The 22,905-nt window shown below is 52.2% G+C and overlaps 1 protein-coding gene and 1 long non-coding RNA gene across 23 annotated transcripts in view; one reads left to right on the top strand and one right to left on the bottom strand.

The window, feature by feature from the left end:
* Positions 1–22,905, bottom strand: part of MYT1L (myelin transcription factor 1 like) — a 429,846-nt gene that overhangs the window by 217,859 nt on the left and 189,082 nt on the right. The window lies entirely within an intron of this gene.
* On the top strand, positions 20,076–21,843 carry LOC123581691. The gene is made up of 2 exons (XR_006703941.1): positions 20,076–21,211; positions 21,445–21,843. It is a non-coding gene; the product is annotated as an uncharacterized LOC123581691 (long non-coding RNA).

Raw genomic sequence — 22,905 nt, 5'->3', positions numbered from 1 at the left:
CTCTATCAAAAGCCAGTAGTTGTTTTTTTTTCACTTGTTAGTGTGTGTGTGCGTGTGTGTGTGCATGTGCGTGTGTATGTTTTCCCTGATATCGTTAAGTTGATCCTAAAATTCATGTGGAAAAGCAAGGATACAGAATAAGCAAAGCCGTCTTGGATGGAATGAACAGAAATGGAAGAATCAAGCTCCCTGATCTCAAAACCTACAAAAGCGCTAAAGCAGTAACCAAGCCACTGTCGTACTGGTTTAAGGGTAGAGATGTCGATCAATGGAGTACAAGTGAGAATCCAGATTCCAGTATTTATGGCTAATTGACTTTTGCCAGTAGTGCCAGAACTCTTTGATGGGAGCAGGACAGTCTTTTCATCAAATGGTGCTGGACAGGACATCCACATGCACAAGAGTGAAGCTGGACCCTCACCTCACACCATATACAAAAATGAACTCAACACGGATCGTAGACCTAAATGTAAGATCTAAAACTATGAAACTTCTAGAGGGAATCTCTGTGGCCTTGGCTTTGGCCATGGTAGCTTAACTATAACACCAAAACACAAGCAAAAACCAAACGTGTCCCTTGAACCTTACCAAAATTAAACACTTTTCTGGGATGGAGGACCCCATCAAGAAAATGAAAAAGCGGCACACCAAATGGAAAAATATTTGCAAATCATCCACTGGCAAGGACCTGTAGCCAGGATATGAAAATAATTATTTGATGCAAAAATAAAAAGATAAATAAAAAAAAAGCAAAGGATTTGAATGGACATTTCTCCAAATAAGATAGACAAATGGACAATAATTGCATGAGAAGAGGCTGGAAATCATTGGTTGTCAGAGAAATACGTCAGAACCGCCCTGAGATAGCACTTCACATCCCTTGGGATGGCTCTTGTAAAGGGGGAAAAGGGAAACCAGCAAATGATGGCAAGGATTGGAGAAATCAGAACTCTCACCCATTGCAGGCCAGAATGAAAATATTGTAGCGACTTTGGTTAAGATATCGGCAGTTTTTAAAAATGCCAAACACAGGACTAACATATGACACCGCAATTTCACTTCTACCTAAGAGAAATGAAAACATATCCACACAAAAGCTTGTGTATATGTTTACAGAAGCATTTTTCATAACAGCTGAAATGTGGGAAAAACTTAAATTTCCATTAACTGATGAAGGCATAGATGAATTGTGGCATATGCACACAATGGAATCCTACTCATCCTTAAAAAAGAGTGAAGTTCTCATGCATGTCAGGCCATGGATGAACCGTGGAAACAATGCTAAATGAAAAAAGCTGCAACTCACAGAAACTCGTATTGTTTGATTCCATGTATGGGGATCGTCCACGATCGGCAAGACTACAGACACAGAAAGTGGGTTAGTGATTCCAAGAGTGGGGAGGAGGTTGGGTAATGACAGGTGATGGACATGGGGCCTATTCCTGGAGTCCTGAATGGTTGTAACGTTAGATGTTGGTGAGAGTTGCCCAACTCTGGGGATACACTGACATCATCAGATTCCTGTTCTTACTGGGGGACTTTTATGCTCAATGATTCCCGGTAAAAGCGTAAAAATATGGGTTTCCACTGTAGAAAGAGCAAGGGATAAAGCAGATTCTTTTCTCCTGCCAGGGGCATCTTCAGTTTTTGTCTCCAGAACTCACTAGTGGTCATTAAAATGCCAGGGAACAGTTCTTGACTCCTTTCCACTCCGCTACCTGCCCTTCAGACAAATCTCCACCTGCTCTACAGTGGCCTAACCAGACTGCTTCCTCGATGGCAGTGACATCACTACGAGTGGATTCAACATGGTGGCGCCATAGCACCAAGTGCCTCTTACATGTTTGGAACTAAATGAACAGGTACGGTTCCATTGCTTCCTGCTGGCCATTGGTTTGTACATCGACCCATTTGTTCACCGGGCATTCGATGGCTTATAGACCTGTATTGAGCCCTGCTGGCTTCGTTTGAAGGATCTCTGGCAAAGACTCAGGAAATCGAAAGTCTAGTCCCAGATGCTTGGATATGTTTCTCAGCTTCTTCATACCTCAATTTCCTCAAATGTAAAATGGGGGTGATGATCAAAAGGGATGATAACACCCATTACTAGCATGTTGTGAGGATATAATACCACCAACGCCATATCACACACACACACACACACACACACACACACACACACACACATTCATGCACGTGTAGTGTAATAGAGCATCCCACAGAATGCTCAGTAGCACCTGGGACTGTTTTACCTGCAGAAAAACTTAGACCCGAGGACTTGCCTCAGTTGGCTCTGCTCCCAGAGGAAGTGCCAGCACCAGGCTGAACCAAGCACCATCCAACCCAATGGGGAATTTCAACAAAGCAAGGGTTAAGTCACATTCATTTGTTAATCTTTTAAAGAGTCATGTAAAAACCATTCTCATTGTTTCAAGTTTACATCAGCAAATGATGCTGTGGATAATTAGCTCTGTCTTCACATTTCTTGTTCTGGTCCTTACAGCAGGACCCCACCTCCGAAATTCTGACCGTGCTCTCCTGCCATTAAAGGATGCTTGTTTCTTTTTAGGAACAGCTCAGAATTTATTTTGGAATTACTCACAGTGAAAGAACAACTCCCCCCCAAATGTGGCATATAACATGATAACATTTATAGTAATAGAATTATCTTGTGAAAATGCTTTGTTGAAACTTAAAAATCAATGCTTGGGTTTGTGAGGGGCTATAGTTCCAGAAATAACTGCACCGCAATTTGGTCATAATGCTTCACATAGCCCAAATTCACATGGGGCTCGGGCTTTTCTCAACCTTTCGGGAAGGAAGGCAGCCTTGCGAGGACTCCCCAGATGGTAAGGGAAGATCGTTCCATGGTTGGGAATCAAATAGGTGGCTTTCAGACATGCTGCACAGCACGAATTCCACAGCCCACTGCCCGATGCGATCTCTTTGCCGAGGACCCCAGCCCTGCCTGGGGCAGAAGGGCATCAGGGGACCTGGCACCTTGTAAGGCCACCACACTCCTCCTGATCAAGATGCAGCACGGATCAAGATCCGGTTCTGAGCTGTGTCAGAGACTGGGGTGTCTCCGATGGACCCCGGAAAGTCGTCATGAGGATCCAGTGTCCCTGGCGGCCCATGTGAGCTGACGGCTTGCTCCTGAGTGACCCCGTGGTGGCTGTTGAGGTTCTCATTTTCACACAGCACACTCTAAGCCAGCTGGAACACTTCTGCTTTGAAGAAATATCCACCTTACCCAACTGCCGACGCTTCTCTCAAACCTTTAAGGCTGTGGTGCTCATGGGTACAGATCCTCACTTAGCTTTGCCCTGAGTAGCAAACAGTTGATTGATGAGTGTTGCCAACCGGTTAGATTCGCTGATATGCAATATGCTTGGCAGAGGGGCTCCCTGGACGCGGGAGGGAATGGCGGCCGTCTTAGTGATCCGTCACCTCTGTCATCACCTTTTTCTGGGTGGGACAGACACAGGCAGCCTAGGCGAGGGCCCTGTTGTGACAGACTGAAGTTGCTGGATTCGCTGCATTGAACTGGCCATAATTCTACTCATCACCCACAACTGCCAACCCGTTTCTCGTAAGGTAGTCACTCTTTATGGAAAATTGGTTTAACCAGAAGGTGGAATTCTGCAGTTTACCAGAATTCAGCAGTAAGAAAAAGGGGGTGGACATTTGGATACTTCAGACAAGATAGGATTGATGAGAAAAGGAAAAAGTCAGCATTGGTGCCAGGGGTGTGGGAAACTGGGGAGACAGCTGTCAATAAAGAAAGAAGCTAACGTATCAGCTACATACTACATGACATGCAGGGCATTTTGTTAGAGACTCAGAGGGGTAATAACAGAAAATTCAGTTTCTGCCCTCAAACTGGTAGACATTCATCACGGCTCCCAACCACCCCACCTGCAGGTGTTCGCACATGTGGAACGCCTTTCTCTTGGTGTCGCCTGACCTAACGGCTTGCTTATAAGGAACAGAATATGGCGAAAGGGGCTGGGATGTCCCTTTCCGGGTGAGGCCACACTGTGAGTTCTGCCTCACTAGCGATGGCCCCGGCTGTCCTCACATGCTCGCAGCGGGGGCTGCTCGGCAAGGAGCGGAGGCTGGCCTTCAGCCAGCAGCTGGTGAGGAGTGGAGGCCTCCGTCCAACAGCGCATGGGGACTGGACTCTGCCAGCGTCTCCTGAGTGAGCTGGGAGCTGGACCTGTTCCAGTGGACCTTGTGCTGACAGCTTCCTTGAGAGACCCTGAACCAGAGGATTCACCAGAGCGGTGCCTGGACTCCTGACCCACAGACATGGCGAGATAGTCTATGGGTGTGTTTCTTAAGTCACTAAATAGTGGTGTAACTGGCTTCACAGCAACACACAGTGAACACAAGATCTAACGGTGAAAGAAGGTAATTAGTGAAATGATAATCTACATCTTAAGGCAGCATAAGTACTAGACGAGCAGATACTGGCTGCCATCGGTCAGATATGCGTGTTTCTCGAGAAGCCCATCCGGTGCGGCATGAGCACGGTGGCCTTCACAGCCAGGCTTCTTGACCGAGCTGGCACCCTTGTCCCACCACGGCCCAAACTGGGCAGTGCCTCTTTTCTCGGTGGCTTCATTTCTCTGTCCCACTTCCCCGGGGCCACAGTTTTGAGCAACGGCCACTCTCAGTGCTCCCATCCTTCCCGCTAGCTCCACCCGCCATGCTGTTGCCAGGTTCAGCCTCCGAGCGCTCTGCTCTCTGCGTGGCACTGAATTTTCTGTCTTCCTTGTGTGTGTTCATGCTTTTCTGGGGACTTGAAATGCCCCCCTCCCCCCGCCCCATGCTTCTCCAGCTCTTGAACTTCTACTCATCCTTGAGACCTACCCCAAATATACTCTGCTATGCGCCGCACCACGTCTGTGTTGATCCTGTCCTCAGACTCACGATGGTCCCCCTTTGGCTGCGGATTCACGTAACGAACACGGTGCATGCTTCTCACAGACCGCTCGGTGCGGTCTACCGTTTATTATGGTTATTTATGTTCATATTTTTAGCCCTATACATTTCTCAAAGTCCCAAACAGAATAAATCTTATTCATAATAGTACCCCGAGCGCCTCACTCTGTGCTCGGAGCATAACGAGCACTCAGTAACGTTAGTGGAATTGAATTTGATTCACAAAGTCCTACTGTTTAATGTCCCCACTGGAGCCCAACTAGCAAGGCATTGGAGGGGCTCGGCGTCCAGCCCAGGGATTTGAATTAGCCCGTCTACGCCTCCCTCTGACTCTCCCCCGTGAACAACCTGCCTCGTTCCCGCCAGCCTTCTCCTCCCACACTTGGTTTCCTGACTCATGATTTCCCTCTCTTTTTCATTTCTTTTTTTTCCCCTGCCCCTGCCCAGGTGGGCTTGTCCCAGAGAGAAGAGAAGATGGGGGTTCTAAGCCCCCGTCTAGTATTCTTCACATAGAAACTGCACATGTAATTGTTACGGTTTCTATCTGGCCCTCATCCGGGTTTCTAAGCAAAATGAAGGAAGAGGTCACCATGATCTCATTTCTTAGGGTCCTGTGTTTGGAAGGCTTCTCTGTCTTAGTGACGAGATATTGGAGAGACACGGAAGTGTTGGGGGCAGGCGTCGCGGGAGCCTGTCTCGGAAGGCACAGAGCTCCGGCGGTGACACACGCACTCAGACATACGAAGAGCAGACCGTGAAAGATCTTTCCTATTGAGGCAACAGAGCGCTCAGTCAGGTGATTGGGATTTTAAGCCAATCTGCATAGCAAGGGATGTAGATCCAGACTGGAAATTAAATTGTAGGGTTGTCTCATCCTAAGCATTATTTTCAATAATACACGTTTTATACTTGTACACAGTGGTTATTGAAGGAAATGGCTGAAAGGGGGAAAGCATGTGGTTGAGAAATACACCAAGCAGATCTGACCCCAGAAAGAAGCCCAAACCTTGGGTCACTCTTCTCCATTTCACCTGCTTGTCTCGCTCTGCCCCTCGCCTTGGCGTTCACGTGGCATTTCATGATTCGTAAAACACAAGATGTGGCACACACGCAGCCGTGGAGTAATCACGGTGGGCTTCTTGAGGCAGACCTGTCTCCCTGAGCCCAGCCCCCGCCTGGCACCGGGCCAGGCTCACGGGACGTGTGTCCTCAATTACTCTCTGCCGGTGGAATCTCAGACAAAGGGCTTGGGTAGTTTCTCTGACCTTTCGCTTACACGGAACCTTTCATTATTCGTCATAGGCCCGTGGTTTTCCCTCAGCCTCTTGATACTTTTATTCAGCAAACACCCATGAATATGTATGTCTGTTCCTGCCCCCGGCTCTGATGCTGGCTTGTTCTACGAGCTCCTGTTTCCCTCATGCAGGTCACGACGTTCTCCAAACAAAATCAGTGTATCATGCTTTAAACGAAGGCAAACAGTGCTTTGTAGGACAAACTATCCTTGACTTCACCAGCTCCAACGCCCCCCTGGTTGGAGGAGTGCCTTTTGTCACCCCTGCGGCCCCCACCGTCCTGAGCACCTGGGGCTCTGTGAGCTATTCCCTGTAGCGCCTACAGCCGGGGTCCCCCAGCCTCCCTCGTGCTGAGGGCTGTCTGCTCTCTCTCTGCTCAGGTCTGCTGCATTACCGGGACAATCCTGTTTGCGGGTGTTAGACTGCTGGGCATAGTGGATTTTTCTTTCCTTTCCTTCATTCTGAAGAGAGGCTTTACAACGTCAAGGAAAACGGAAAAGCTCTGACTTGCACCGCTACCCCTCCCTTCTACTGTCTTTGGAAAATCTCACCACTGGCGAGGGTTAGGGGCCGTGTGTAATCAGGTCAAGTGGGTTTCCAAGGTTGGCATCTTTATGCTCAGGCTTCTGAAACCCATGTCGGGGGTTCGTCTGTCGTGTTGCAATCCCTTTAGAACAAACTGAAGGTCTCCCTGCACGGCAAAAATCTCATATGACACATGCAGGGTTGGCTCTTCAACGTATTTCAAGAACTTGTAAAGTAAGTGCTTGATCCTAAATGAAATGTGATGGGTGCTGACTGGCCTTGGTTTTAACAATTGCAATGTGCCGTGTCCACAAACCAGATGTAGCTCCTGTTCATGAGGGTTCACTCCCTTCCACAGGTGATGGGTGGACGGGGCTGCGCGATGGCACTCATGGAGGACGCTCCCAGGTGGGAGGCAGCCTGCCTGAAAACGGGGCCCCTTTGGAGTCCACGGCCATGGCCAGCTGTCACCCACGCTCCACGGCCGTCCGGGGAGGAGGCTTGGTCTGGAGCAGAGGTCAGAGGGAAGCCTTTGTGGGTCTCTGTGGGTCTCTGACCACCAGAAAGATCTCCACAGCTCCTGGAGCCTCGGCATTCTTCCCCACACCTCGCCTGGTCCCTAGTCACGCGTCTGGACCTTTCTAATGTTGCCTCAGATCATGCAAGTCCTATGGCTTGTTCTTTGGGTGACCATGTTGTCTTCTTCTTGTTTTTTTTTTTTTTAATGTTTATTTATTGATGAGAGACAAGAGAGACAGAGTGTGAGCAGGGGAGGGGCAGAGAGAGAGGGAGACACAGAATCGGAAGCAGGCTCCAGGCTCCGAGCTGTCAGCACAGAGCCCGACACGGGTCTCGAACCCATGGACCATGAGATCACGACCTGAGCCGAAGTCAGATGCTTAACCAACGGAGCCACCCAGGCGCCCCAATGTTTATTTATTTTTGAGAGAGAGACAGAGACAGAGTGCAAGCAGGGGAGGGGCAGAGAGAGGGAGATGCAGAATCCAAAGCAGGCTCCAGGCTCCGAGCCATCAGCACAGAGCCCGACGCGGGGCTCAAACCCATGAACCCATGAACCGTGAGATCATGACCTGAGCTGAAGTCGGATGCCACCCAGGTGCCCCCATGTTGTCTTCTCCACTGGACCACAGGCTTCCTCAGCACAGGCTCAGTCAGGACCATGCACAGGCACGGTCAGAGAGATACCAATGCACGGCTCCTGCCCCGAGTTCTGGAGCTGGCAGAGGACTTCCACAACTGAATTTCATCTTCCTGGTGACCCAAGGGGGTGGGTGGAGCCCGTGCCGTGGGCGGTCCCATTCGGTACTCACGTGACATTCCTACGGTCACGGGGATGCAGGACGTGAATGCGGGCGTCCTGGCTTCACAACAGCACGGTCTCCCTAACACTGGCTGCAGATAATGTTCTAAGAAGTAGACCTGCTCCTTAAGGAGGCCCACGAGCCTCCCCTTCTTGTGGCCCATCTTTCAAGAGCTAGGCATCGTCACTTTCACGATAGCAGTGCCATATGTATTTTACACAATCTGAACATAAACGCATGTGACTTGGAGATTAGACCATGTTCACAAATCTCAAGTCACACAACATTGGAGCTTGACATTGCGTGTCCCGCCATCAGGGCAGAGTTCAAACGAATGGTTATATTCCACTGACCTGAGTCGTGCCGTGTTCTAGACTGGTAGGCGGTTGTAGTGTCTGGAGACATTCACAGGGTTGCAACCAGGGAGGAGGCAGAGTGCTCCCAGGATCCAGAGGGTAGGAGCCAGGGATTCTGCTAAACATCCCACAGAGCCCAGGGAAGCTCCTGCAATGAACAATTATCTGGCCCATCAACTTCCTCCGTTAACGTATGATGGCCTTTGTAAAGGCAAACAAAGCAAAAAGAACCAAACAAAGCCGTGCTTTGACAGTCCAGTTTGGTGCAGTTGAGATGTGCAATCACGTCGGAAGCACAAGGCAGCAGGGAAGGTGGGGTTTCTCCACGTTTTCTGTTTGCGTCTCCACATTCTGCTGAAATTAATTGGCACCAGACCTTGTGAAGTGACCCGGCAGGGTGTGCGGTGACCAAGAGCTGGACAGCCTGCGGCAGACTTCCACCCCGCACCTCCCGAGAGGCGTCGGGCAGCCCTTGAAGCAGGTTCTGGATCTGTGGGAAGCCCACGCAGCCCACCGGGGACCACAGGATGTAGCACCAGCAGCACGAGGCAGCCCATTACAAGCATTAGCGATCGGAGACAAAGACAGATAGATGCACCACAGGATTGCCCCCTTGCTTTCCCGAAGGTCTAACACCTGCTTCCTTTGTGCCCGCCCCCCAACAACATGATTCTTAGGCCGAAATGGTCATTGCTACGTGGCTGGTACACCTGTAAGCTTCATTTTCTCGGATTCTCATGACCTTCCTGACCTGTTTATCAGGGAGTCATCTGTGTGCTGAAATACAACCGAACATTCAGCTTTCAGTCCTGCCAGAGGATTGTAGGCTCTGTGTTTGGACCCATCTGCTTTTTCTTGTGTGTGTGTGTGTGTGTGTGTGTGTGTTTTAAGTAGGGGGGTGATGAGAAATTAGGAAACCATCAGCTAATACAAAAAAGCCTCAGCAAGGTTTGTGGTAAACAGGTCTCCAAACAATATCCTTAAAGAATTAGTCCAAAGAAAAACAGGCTTCTTACATGCAGAGTCCCCACCTCTCTTCACGGACTCTTCTCTGTAGAATATTCTTATAGCACATATTTACTTCCAGGCTTAACAGCTAATTGTTATTTAGTGTGGACTGCGGATATTTACTCTCCAAAATCCATTTTGCTTCATTCTGAGCACTGATTAAAGTCTGCTAACAAAGAGTGAAAATACTACAGCCCTTACCTGCAGCTAACCCACGATCACCAGATAGCCTGCCAATGTCAAATGACGTGACCCTGCAGGTGAACTGCACGGGGCCGTGCAGCCGAGGGTGGGGGTTTTATTACCTACACAGCTCTCAGTAAGACAGGCAATCTTAGTTTATGTATTTAGGGGCGCGTGGGGGGCTCAGTTGGTTGGGCGTCTGACTTCGGCTCAGGTCATGATCTCACAGTCCGTGGGTTCGAGCCTGGCATCGGGCTCTGTGCTGACAGCTCTGAGCCTGGAGCCTGCCTCTGCTTCTGTGCCTCCCTCTCTCTCTGCCCCTCCCCTGCTTGCGCTCTGTCTCTGTCTCAAAAATAAATAAAAACATTACAAAAATTTTTTTTAAAGAAGCAGGTTTATAGGGGCACCTGGGTGACTTAGGTTAAGCTCATAGCTGAGTAGGTTAAGTAAGTAGGCTCAGCTCATGAGTTCACGGTTCATGGGTTTGAGCCCCACATCAGGCTCTGCACTGACAGCTCCGAGCCCGGAGCCTGCTTCGGATTCTGTGTCTCCCCCTCTCTCTGCCCCTCCCCTGCTCATGCTCTGTCTCTCTCTGTCTCAAAAGTAAATTAAAAAATTAAAAAAAATTTTAAATTGTACCTGTTTATTTTCTTCCAGGAACTCTGAGCGGGCACATTTGTCTATTAGCACAGATAAGACATATTGGCTCTCAGCAGTATCTACCGAGTGGGTCTGGGATCCAATCCCCATCCCGCTCCCACCCTGCAGCAGGGCTCAGCGTCACCCAGGATGCTGGTGATGACCAGGAGACCTGGATTTTCTGTGTTTTGTCTCAGGGAAGGGGATGGACAGCAGGAGGCAGGGGACAAACCTCTTCCTGCTCTTGAATCAAAACGGCTCAGAAGATGGTGGTGTTCATGCGGTGACCAGTCTGGGAGAAGTCACCCCAAACAAGGACTGTCCCCGGAGGCCTGCCTGGGCCCAGAACGGTGCACAGTGGACACAGTCTACGGACAGCAGGCAGCCCAGGGGTCTCTGGCTGTTGTGATCCATGACATCAAGCACCAGAGGGGTCTCTCATCCCCCGTCACCTTGCGCCCATGCACACCTCAGTAAGATGTGAGAGCCCCTGAGAACTTAGACAAAAATCTTGAGAAGAAGGAGAGGCCCCGGCGAGACGGGAGCTTGAAAGAAAAGATCGGTTTTCGACAAAAGGTTGTAACACTTGCACATGCACGAAAGAGACAATGGAGTTCACAGTTCTGATTCAGCCCTCTCGTGCCAGATGTGCGTCTGGCCAGCCCTCCTTCCCTGGTGCCACGTCTGTCCCTGACTCTTGTGGTTGCTTCTCCTCAACCAGTCCATGCCCCTCGGTCCCCGTCTCAGGCCTGGCTCAAACTCATACCCGGGAGTCTGCAGAGTGGATCTCAGACTACACGAAATGTCGACCTAATTTAACAGTATATTTGCCACACTGTTGGTGATGAAGAAGAGAACAATGAATACAGCAGCACGTCGACTGGCACGAAACAATCCTCAGAAGCCAGCCCGCCGGGGGTACGCAGGCCGCACGGCCCAGCCGCACTCCCGGTCAGGTGGGGGCGAGGAGTTCACTCCTTCAAACTGCTCGCCTGGCCCTTTAACAGAGTTGGATATAGAACCATTATAATCTGAAAACAATTCCTGACGAAATTTGCTTGCTATTTTATACGTGTTGCGCATGTGTCTAGATGGGCCGTGAAAGAGAGTGAGTTCCGCGTCAAAGGTCTACAAAAACACGCAGACGTAGTTGATATTCTCTGTCACCCATCGGCGGGTGAGTGACCGGCACGACCGGGCGTGACAGCTTCCACGCCAGGGACCCAGCCCTCCTCTGCCATGTGCTATCCACGTGACTGCGTGTCTGAGCCCATCTGAGCCCGAGTTTAAGAGAGGTGACACGGAATTTGAATCATAAAATGACTGTGAGTTCTCCTAGGCGTCGAATCCCTCCCTGCCTCCCTCCCTCCCTCCATCCACAGGGTTGTTGAGGATTAAGAGATAATGCATGTAAAGTGCTTCACGTAAAGGGCTTGGAATTGCGTGGCTGTAAATCGTGGAGTGGCGGCTAGTGCTGCATTACTCTGCGCGAGAGGGATCACCAGCCACAACCTTTCTCGAGAGGCGGGATCTGTGATTAGGTTTCCTCCTTCCGATTGCCAGACAAATCAAGCGCACATTCTTCATCCTGTGGCTGTGCCCTTTCTGAAATCAGGCATCTAAGAAAGCTTCCTTATCCCCACTGTATTTTGTCTGAGTCCCTACCAGCCCGCACTCACCCCACCACCGTGAGGACTTGTTTGGCACGACATTTATGCGCATCAGAGCCCCGGGACCTCCCCTTTAAGGAACCTCGCCTGTCGTGCAAGATGCTGGCCAGTCGGCTGTCAGTAAAGGCTTGAATAACACCTCAAAGCTGTTATGAGGATCGTCATTTACTCCTTAGTTTGAGAGCCACTGATGAAACACATCAGTCTATTTTTTAAGTTAAATTTTTGTAGGGAAGCTGTTGACATGGTTCAAAAGCAGACGTGGTAGGGATTTACCCTGCCCGGCTCTCTGCCCCTCCTGCACACGCACCCGCCCTTCCTGGTTGCTCACGGAACCTCCCAGAGACTGTCCACAAAGCCGAACAAGAGAGATTCTGGCTCTCTCCTGTTCATCGCAGAGATGGTCGTCTGCGGCTCATGGTTCTGCGTTTGCACTTGACAATGTATGTTGAAATGTGTGTGTATATATGTACAGATACAGTTGTGTACGTGTATATACACGTAAAGACATCTGTATTTCTTTATATTTATATAAACACACTTTAGAGATTTAGTTATTTAACCCCAAAGCCCTGAGGCCTGGGTCAGCTAAGCCACTTGTCCGGGTCACAGTGGGGCGCCCTGTGTCTCGCATCTCAGGAGCTCTGACCCCGCACTGCGTGTAACTGCGGTCCCTACCTAGTCAGAGCATCCAAGATCGTTTTCCAGGTGCTTGCAGTCAGCGTGAAAGTCTTGTGCATGATAAATATAAGCAGTTTAAAAATAAATTATATTAACATCACATAATGCCAGAGAATAAAAAATACCTTAAAACCCCTGTGAAAATGAGTGCGTGTGCACGGGAATGTGACACCCAGCGCCCGTGTGTCTGTGCTAATTGAGAATTCCGTCCCAGCCGAGCCTGCTGTTGCCATGGACACCGTCCCCAAGAGGAGGCTTAGAAAATTTCTCTACACGCTCACATGTGCCAGGGAAGTCTGCGTATTTCCCCGCTGATTCTCGGAGAAATCAATGCGTGTGGCGACTTCCATGTGAGGATTTAGATGTTTGGGGTGAGGGGAGATCTCTGCCACACCGTGGCCACGCAGCCACGACACAAATGCATGTACAATGGCCTCCGCGCAGCCCGAATTTAAAAAATTAATCACCCCTCGCCGGCCCTAATGAGCTTAGCCTTGCCTGAGCCTGGGCCCCTCCATGGTGTTTAATCCTCCTTCGATGTGGGGGCCGCTGGCCCGCGACCCTCACCCCCAATGGAGACACAGCCACAGGCGTGGCCCGGGGTGGATCAGGGAGGAGGGCACCGCCTGCCACACCGAAGGCCGCGACATCGGGGCAGGGGGCACATCCCAGCCAGGCCCCCACCGGCAGGGCGCACAGCAGCTTCCCGTCAGTCACTCAAGGAGCCCTGCGAGGCCTGCATGGCCACCCCCTCCCTGGCCACCCCTTTCCATCACATGCCTGCTCCCGACCCGGGTGCATGGGGTGCAGACACGACGTTTCCTCCTTGGGGAGAAACAAAAGCAAATGTCACATGGTTTGACAGGCAAGTGTTGTCATGTAGGGTCCTCTGGGCTCGGGGATGTGAGGGGGCCCTGGGGGGACTGGCTGTCATGCAGCCTCAATGCGGCAGATGCTGTGAGTGTGGGGACTGGCTTCTGCACCCCTCGGTCAAGGGCAAGCACTCCCTGGTTCCCGCCGGAGCCACCAGGACCGCAGATGATGGGGGTCACCATTTCCGGCCTCTGGGAGACTCTGTTTAAATGGGTGTAGAATTTCTGATACTGATATGGCCTAAAAGGTCATCACTGTGGTGTAAGACTTGGCGTTACGTCATAAAAATGAAAACAGATCGCGCTGTTCAAGGGATGTTACAAGCACTCGATACAAGATAGGTGCCGTATGGCCGGAGCCAACACTCCGTAAGCTCCAGGTGTGGAGCCGACACCGAGGAAAAGCAGTCCAGTAGCGCACCCACAAACATGACCCGCCCGAACGCGCTGTGGCACGTTCCATAGCGGTGCAAGGTCCCCCACTGGTGACAGTAAAATCCCTCGAAGCTGGAAGGAACTCTGTTCGGGGGAATATCAAGGTACGGGACCCAACTGCCCTCATAGGGATAGGATCCGAAGTTACAACCTCAGATGTAAATTAAATACTATTGAATTACTTAAATAGGGGGAAATTAGAAGGGAAAATGCAAATAGTGGCATTTTACTAAGTGAGTGGACACCGTGTGCATTTTGGCGTGCAGGCCATCCCGGAGTGTGGTGTGGCGGAGTGGATCCCTGTGGACAGTGGCGTGGCCACGGGAGCCGGCTGGCCAGTGCCAGGCACACATTTCTAGACCCTTCCGGCCTTTGTCTCCAGGCACCTGTCTGACGCCTACTACTTTTCAGGGCCTTTGTCCAACTTCTAGTCATCCTTCGAAGTCACAACAACAAATCCTTGGAGGACGGGGCCTACTCCGTTGGGCATTGTTGTCTCAGGAAAGGTCTTAGGTGGGGACGTTGGGGGCGGTCTCCCGTGGCTGCGTGGGGGGGCACTGGAGAAGTGTTGGATGCTGTCCCTGGAGAAGTTACTATGGGTCCTCACCCCCACCCCAAGTTCTCAACTCTTCAATCACCGCTCTTCTACAAGGGGAAAGCTTACCCCTCCGGAGTAGACACGGGTCACCCAGCCCAATTATTAAATCCTTCAGCCGGGACGCCACGGCCGTTAATGAACCAGCACACCACACCCCAGCTGTAACGCTCTGCATCACGGGAAAATCCGCTACTTACTTTCTCGTTTCTGTAACGTCATCTACTTCTGTTTATGGATGATTATATTTTATACCCAAGACAAGAATGACTCAACCAATCTTCAGGGAATATAATTTAATAGCGCGGTTTTGCGCAAGCTCTCGTGTGCGATACCAGCTGGAGTAAATAGTGTGTTGGTGTGAAGGTGGCGGATCCGCTCCGTGGACCGGAGGCGGGGCGTCAGAGGTTTGGGGCGGAGGGCCTGTTTTCCACGCGAGGAACTGCCGTTACTTTGTGATGGCGGGAGAACGGTTAATAAGGAACCCTGGTGCTGCCCAGAGTGGGGGCCGTCCACTCCTCTCTTTTTCTTACGACAGATGCTATCTCCTTTCTTCTTTCTTCTTTCTTTTCTAAGCAGGACACATCAGCAGGGACTGGGTTCATAGTGATTAGACAACACTCTCCTTGTAAAGTTATCAAACCTCTTTAAGAAGGAGGTGTGCTCTACTCTCAAGAATTTCTTATGAATTACGTTTATACTTTCGCACATTTGCGAAGCGAATGGATGTCTGGGAAGGTAAGTGGCCCAGCGCCTCCTGCCAGGCCTGAGGCCCCAACACGTCACCTCACGAGAAACACGCAATACAGATGGGGGTTTGTGTATGCCTACTGTGGTTCAGGGAAAACAAACAACTTAGTGAATTTCAAGAAAAATATTAGGCTAAATATGTGTGTTGTGTCTTCTAGCAAGGACAGGATGATGTATGAAGGTAACTAGGGGCTCTGCATTTCTTTTTTTTTTTTTTTTAATGTTTATTTATTTCTGAGACAGAGAGAGAGAGTGCGAGTGGAGGAGGGGCGGAGAGAGGGAGACACAGAATCCAAAGCAGGCTCCAGGCTCCGAGCTGTCAGCACAGAGCCTGATGCGGGGCTTGAACTCCCAGACCGCGAGATCATGACCTGAGCCGAAGCCGGACGCTCAACCGACTGAGACCCCCCCCCCACCCAGGCACCCTGTGGGAGTCTGCATTTCTTAAAGCAATTCTTGGCTGACACTGAAGAGCCGGCCCCCCGATTTGCGCTGTGTTTGAGCAGAGACGCCCAGCCTCCCGTGCGGAGCTCCACGGGGCTGGCTCAGCGCGAGGATGAGGCGGAGACCTTCAGGTGCTCGAGTGAAGCCCTGGGCAAGGACAGCGTGTGGAAACCTTTCACGTTTTCCTTTTGCTTTTTTAATGAGGGGAAGGATATGCTAGAGAGAGTCAGATAAAAAATGTTTAATGTCATCGATTCCTTTTTTCCTTTAAACTGGGCTGTGCGCTCACTATGGTTCCTATTAAGCAAAACCCGTCACGTTGAGTGGGAGCTCCCGTGTTTGTGCCTCCGTGACGGAACCAGACGCGCCCTCTCAGTTCCCTGAGAAACAAAATAACTGTAGCACTTGGTGCCCCCGCCCCTGTGTTCTGTTGTCTGACGACCCTTTGGCTGCCCGGAGGTCGGCTGGGGGCTGAGAGTGGCCGCGGGGCAGACGGTGCGGGTGGCACGGCTCCGCCTGGGTCAGCGGCGGTCTGTGCTGGGTTAGCTGGCTCGGCCGGGCCGGGGGGCTCCTCTACAGACACCGAGCGTCCTGTGTCCCTCACACGGCTGTGACGGGAGCCCCGTTGCGTGCAAGAGCGCTCACGAAGCACTAGCGTGGGACCGGCGCGTACTTCAGGCACAGTCGAGGTGGCGAAGGAGGGGACGAATTATAAACAACATACGTGAATTCCAGGATGACAAGGCAGGCTTTGGGGCTCCCGTCACGCTAAGGCCCCACCTCGGTGTCCCACACAGTCCACCCTGCACACGGTCGTGCAGGCTGCTGCACGTGGTGGCCCTTGGGCCAAATCGGCCCACGGCCTGCTTTGTAAATAAAGTTTTATTGGCACACACCGTGCCCTTCATCTCCTTGTTGGTTGTGCTTGATTTTGTGGCACAGCAGCTGCATCGGGGACCGTCCAGTGGGCAGAACTGAAACCATTTACCATCTGACCTGTGGCGGACAGGGTCTCCTGCCTCTGGTGAAGAGCTGAGTGTCCAAACACCCGAGATGGCTTCCTGGAGCCACCAGTCTGGATGGGCAGGAGCCAGGCCTAAGCACTAGACTTCAGCACTTTTTTTTTTAATGTTTATTTTTGAGAGAGAGAGAGAGAGAGAGAGAGAGAGAGCATGAGCAGGGGAGGGGCAGAGAGAGAGGCAGACACAGAATCTGAAACAGGCTCCAGGCTCCCAGCTGTCAGCACAGAGCCTGATGCAGGCCTCGAACCCATGAACCGTGAGATCACGACCTGAGTCGAAGTCGGACACTTAACTGACTGAGCCACCCAGCTGCCCCTCGAGCACTTTTAAAGAGACTTTGAATCTGTGGCATCTTCTTGCCAACATCTCCTCATTTTTTGCCCCCACTGTAACTGGCGGTAACTAAGGTAACAAAATAATTTAAAACCGAACAGGATTACATGCTAGTTTTCAGAGAACAAAGGGCTATATTTGATTTATTGCTAGTTTGGAGGGAAGAGGGATTCTCAGGGTGGCTTCTGAACCGTGGTGGCCACTCTTGAAGTGTGCCGTGCTCCCAGCATGTGAGGGAACAGGCAACCACCGTGGACACCAGACCAGGGCTGACAGTGGCCCCGAGGCCAGGGCTCTGGGTTTGCCCAAAGGCGTCGGTCACTGACACCCCACCAGGTCCCGCGATCTGGGACCCCGTTTGCAGAACCTGGGGTCGAGGTCCTTCCTGAAGAACGTCCAGCGAGTCTCCGAGTTCACTTGCGTCCGTGTCTACTGATGTGTCTGGATGCAACTACACTCACCAACAGACGAGATTTGGTCTTTCCAGCATGGGAGCTCGGGACGCGGGCTCTTACCCAAGAGCAGAGTTTTACCACATTGAGGAAGGAACTCGGCAGAAGTGCAAGGCCGCCGCATTCAGAATGGCTTCGTGTTATGAACGCCTTGCCCCTCCCTGACCTTCCGAGAAGCCCGTCCTCCAGCCCAGATGCTGCCAACAGCGGAGGCGCGTGGCGGAACCAAGGAGGCGTGGCTGTACGGTCACAGCTTGCTCAGTGTGGCCAGATGCTACATTGTTTTGTTTTATTTTATTTTTTATTTAAAAAAATTTCAAAGTTTATTTGTTTATTTTGGGAGAGACAGAGAGCAGCGGAGGGGCAGAGAGAGAGGGGAGAGAGAATCCCAAGCAGGCTCTATGCCGTGAGCACAGAGCCCGATGTGGGGCTTGAACCCACGAACCACAAGATCATGACCTGAGCTGAGATCAAGAATCGGACACACAACCCACTGAGCTGCCCGGGTGCCCCTTAAATTATTATTTTTTTTTCAGGAACAGACTCAGCAGCCAGGCTCCCCCTTTGGCAAACGCCCCCACGTAGGGTCACATTTAAGAAAACACCACTCTTTCTGTTCACAGTTTCCTCTTGCTTCCTCCTAAGCCCTTCTGCTGGCCTGTCCACCTGTGTCCTCTCTCAGTCCGCTGTCCTCCCCTCCTTGGATCACAGGCTTCTTGAGAGCTCTTTGGGACAGTACAGAGGTCCTCGGAGTCCCTGCTTTCTCCTACCACACTAACGTCTGTCAAGCCAGGAGAAGCCATTCCTTGGCAAAGACACGAGAAAGCAGGTTTGCTTGAAAACTGGTTAACGTTGATGCTAGGGCATCTTATGATCTAAATTTCTGCCAAGATTGCTCTACCACATCAACATATTTTTCTTGTGACTTCTAACTTGTTTATATTATCATTATTATTTTTATTTTGGCTTATCCAAAAATACATGTCATCTGATTTTATATATTTATATATATATATTATGATTATACATATGTATATACATGTATATATATATTTTAATGGTTATTTATTTTTGAGAGAGAGAGATGGCATCAGTGGGGGAGGGGCAGAGAGAGGGGGACAGAGGATCCGAAGCAGGCTCTGTGCTGACAGCGGAGAGCCCGATGTGGGTCTCGAACTCACGAACCGTGAGATCATGAGCTGAGCCAGTCAGATGTTTAACTGACTGAGCCACCAGGCACCCCTATGCCGTCTGATTTTACATACAATCTTTGCATCAATTGCTTGTTTTTCTTTTTAGATGTTGAATACCTATTTTGCGATTTTGATTTATGGAATGTATTGTGCATGACAATGACGATATGGTATGTGACAAATTGCTATGGCTGAGTTTTGGTCAACAAAGGCACTCATTTTTCTAGGCTGTGGCTTGTTTTTCCACCTCTCGTCCTGCCAGCACTTTGATGGTCGCCTGTCTGTGCCCGGGAGCGGCCACCATGAGGGCAGAGGGATACAGCTCCAATCGGTCAATTCTTAACTGCTGAGAGTCTGTGGATCCCACGCCACTGATGTCAGAACCGTCCCTGAGAGATAATTACAATAATCATGGACAGGGGTGGGAGGGCTGTGGTTGCAAAGTCCTAATTAGAAACATGGGCTCTTCACTCACTGTGAGTGCTCGTTAGGTGTGGCCCGGGAAGGGCCGACTTTGGGCGTCGCACACAGAAGATGTCCACAGAAGGGGTCATGGATGGTCAGCGTGCAGAGACTGGGCTGCGGAGGCCGTTCTGGCAGCCGGTGTGGCCTTGGCCAGTTCAGGCCTTGGGCTCCTCCCCAAAGAGGGCGCTTTCTGGCAAAAGGTCAGTCCCCGAGGGGACACAGCTGTGAGCTGTGGGCAGCCCACACTCCTCGCGGCTGGGCCATGAGAGTGTCGACACTGAAGGGCCGTCTGTCCTCTCTCTGGGGGTCTCATTCAGGATTGTAGTTTTGAGAGCCACTGACTGGAGAGTGACTCCAACCTGTGTATCTCGGCCCTGCGATCCTCACGGAGCTCCAGACGTCTGCAGACCGCTGCCTCCCTGGCATCTCCACGTGATACCGAGAGGCACCTCCAGCGGAGCAGCGGGCGACTGCTGTGCCCGCCAGACCTCCTCTGGATGAGGCGAAGGGAGAAGGGGGCTGGATGGAGGAAGAGATTTCAGCAAAGCGGTCGAGGACACGGGTACACGGGCAGGGCCAGGGAGAGCATCACGAGGCACCTAAGGAATGGGAGCCACTTCCCTGTATTGGTTTTGAGAACGGGTGGAGTCACAGGGCAGACTTAGAGACGTCTCTGACACGGGGAGCTGGCGTCTGTAGTGACTGCGTGCCGTGAGCCCTGGATGGTGGTGTGGGTGCCACGGAGGGACCCCCGGCGATGCCCTGCCACGGAGGGACCCCCAGCGATGCCCTACCATGGAGGGACCCCCGGCGATGCCCTGCCACGGAGGGACCCCCAGCGATTCCCTGTCATAGAGGGACCCCCAGCGATGTCCTGCCACGGAGGGACCCCCAGCGATGCCCTGCCACGGAGGGACCCCCAGCGATGTCCTGCCACGGAGGGACCCCCAGCGATGTCCTGCCACGGAGGGACCCCCAGCGATGCCCTGTCATAGAGGGACCCCCAGTGATGCCCTACCACGGAGGGACCCCCAGCGATGCCCTGTCATAGAGGGACTCCCAGCGATGTCCTGCCACGGAGGGACCCCCAGCGATGCCCTGTCATAGAGGGACCCCCAGTGATGCCCTGTCATAGAGGGACTCCCAGCGATGTCCTGCCACAGAGGGACCCCCGGCGATGCCCTGTCATAGAGGGACCCCCAGTGATGCCCTACCATGGAGGGACCCCCAGCGATGTCCTGCCACGGAGGGACCCCCAGCGATGCCCTGTCATAGAGGGACCCCCAGCGATGTCCTGCCACGGAGGGACCCCCGGCGATGCCCTGTCATAGAGGGACCCCCAGTGATGCCCTACCACGGAGGGACCCCCAGCGATGCCCTGTCATAGAGGGACCCCCAGTGATGTCCTACCATGGAGGGACCCCCGGCGATGCCCTGTCATAGAGGGACTCCCAGCGATGTCCTGCCACGGAGGGACCCCCGGCGATGCCCTGTCATAGAGGGACCCCCAGCGATGTCCTGCCACGGAGGGACCCCCAGCGATGCCCTGTCATAGAGGGACTCCCAGCGATGTCCTGCCACGGAGGGACCCCCAGCGATGCCCTGTCATAGAGGGACCCCCAGTGATGCCCTACCATGGAGGGACCCCCAGCGATGTCCTGCCACGGAGGGACCCCCAGCGATGCCCTGTCATAGAGGGACCCCCAGTGATGTCCTGCCACGGAGGGACCCCCGGCGATGCCCTGTCATAGAGGGACCCCCAGTGATGCCCTACCACGGAGGGACCCCCAGCGATGCCCTGTCATAGAGGGACCCCCAGTGATGTCCTGCCACGGAGGGACCCCCAGCGATGCCCTGTCATAGAGGGACCCCCAGCGATGTCCTGCCACGGAGGGACCCCCAGCGATGCCCTGTCATCTCCAGAGCGAAGCCACCAGAAAGGAACGAGAGCTGTTATTGCAAAGTCCTAATTAGAAACACGGGTGGATCTTGGGTGAATATTTCCCGTAATTGTACACGCAGGTGTAAGGATCTCAGAATGTTCCCGGGAAGGGGGGGAATCAGTGAATCAGCCCCAGCTCTGAGAGCCCGGTGGGCACGCCCCCTGTCTGTGCACGCCCTCCGTCTGCCATCCTGCTGGATGTGCTCTCCTTGGGTCATGTATGATCCCCTGATTTTCTCCTCACTCATGTGGAACACCCCGGTAGAAACTATCCCCATATCCAAATAAAAGCCTGTTCTGGATTATTCTCTGCAGCATGTGGACTTGGGACCATTATTTCTTTGCCAGCTTCCTGAGAAGAGAGTGTCACCATCAGAGCGAATCTGACAAATAAGCCAGAGGGCTGGAGGAGGACAAGTCCGCAGAGGGATTCGAGCATTCTGGCTGGCGCGTGGCGAGCACTGAACTCGGCTCGTGGACTGAACAGACCTCCCCCGGCCTGCGTGGCATGGTCAGCAAGGCATCTGTGCTTTTGAGAGTGTCTTTCCCAAACCATCTATCGGAAGACAAACAGCAAATAAATGGTCACAGTTCCCACTAGGACCCTCTCTGCACAGGAATAAGGAATCCCAGGGGGATAGCTTCTGTTTGTTGCCCCCGGAGCGTACGCGCGAGTCAAGGAATTAAAAACCACATGTGGGCTTTGCCGGCCGGCACCTGCCTTCCCTACTCGTGTGTCCTCGGGCTCCCTAATGTTGTCAGCAAGGGGTGCCCTGCCCTCTCTCCCTGACACCGAAATTGTGCGTGCGTTGGTCAGAACAGGAGGCCTGTCTGTCAAGCTTCCATGCCCACAACCACAAATGATACAAGTGTTCATTTACTTATTTACACGACCCAGAAATAGCTAACGGAGTTTAAAAGTAAACAGCGTTTAAATGTGCCCCCCCGAGTCGACTGGTCGGGGGGGATTTATTACACGTTTAACATGTTCTTCCGTTGTTTATGTGAGACCACATTCCAAACAGAAAGAGTGAGTACGTTTTTACACACGGACGAGTGGAGCTTGCGGGCTTCCTACTGGGAAGAGGGCCACACGCAGGAAAGGCACTGGTGGGGGCGGGGCTGCTAGCAATGGTGGCCGGTTCCGGTCGTGGGCATGACAGTCGTGGGCCCCGACCCCCAGGGTCTTGCTACAAGTTTTCAGACTCTGGAAGGGGCCTGATTCCTGCATTTTCACGGCTCAGATGGCCCCTGGAGCACAGATGGACACTCTCGAAGGACTCTCACCTACACCAGCCCATCACCGGGAGCAATTTTGGTCCCTGCCCATTCGGAGGCCCTGCCTTTCCACAAAACCTTCTCTCCCTTGTTGCTGGTTGTGACGAGAGCCTTCGTAGGAGCCTTAAGACCCGGGTTCAAAAATTAGCTCCGGGGCGCCCGGGAGGCTCAGTCGGTTAAGAGTCCGACCTCAGCTCAGGTCATAGTGTCACGATTCAGGAGTCTGAGCCCCGGGTCGGGCTCTGTGCTGATGGCTCTGACGGATTCTGTGTCTCCCTCGCTCACTCTGCCCCTCCCTGCTCGTTCTCTCTCTCAAAACAAATAAAGAATAAACCTAATAAATAAACTTAAAAACCATGTGACCTCAGACCCACACTAGTTACATCTGCCTGCTTGGATTACACGCCTCTTTTGGGAAGCCCCACTGTGTGCTAAGACTCATCGAGATCAAGCGTGCGAGCTGCCTCGCACCGCGCTGGGGGCGTCGCAAGGGCTCAG

The sequence above is a fragment of the Leopardus geoffroyi genome, chromosome A3 (genome assembly GCF_018350155.1).
Source record: "Leopardus geoffroyi isolate Oge1 chromosome A3, O.geoffroyi_Oge1_pat1.0, whole genome shotgun sequence".
Lineage (NCBI taxonomy): Eukaryota > Metazoa > Chordata > Mammalia > Carnivora > Felidae > Leopardus > Leopardus geoffroyi.
This window is presented reverse-complemented; position numbering and strand designations above follow the sequence as displayed.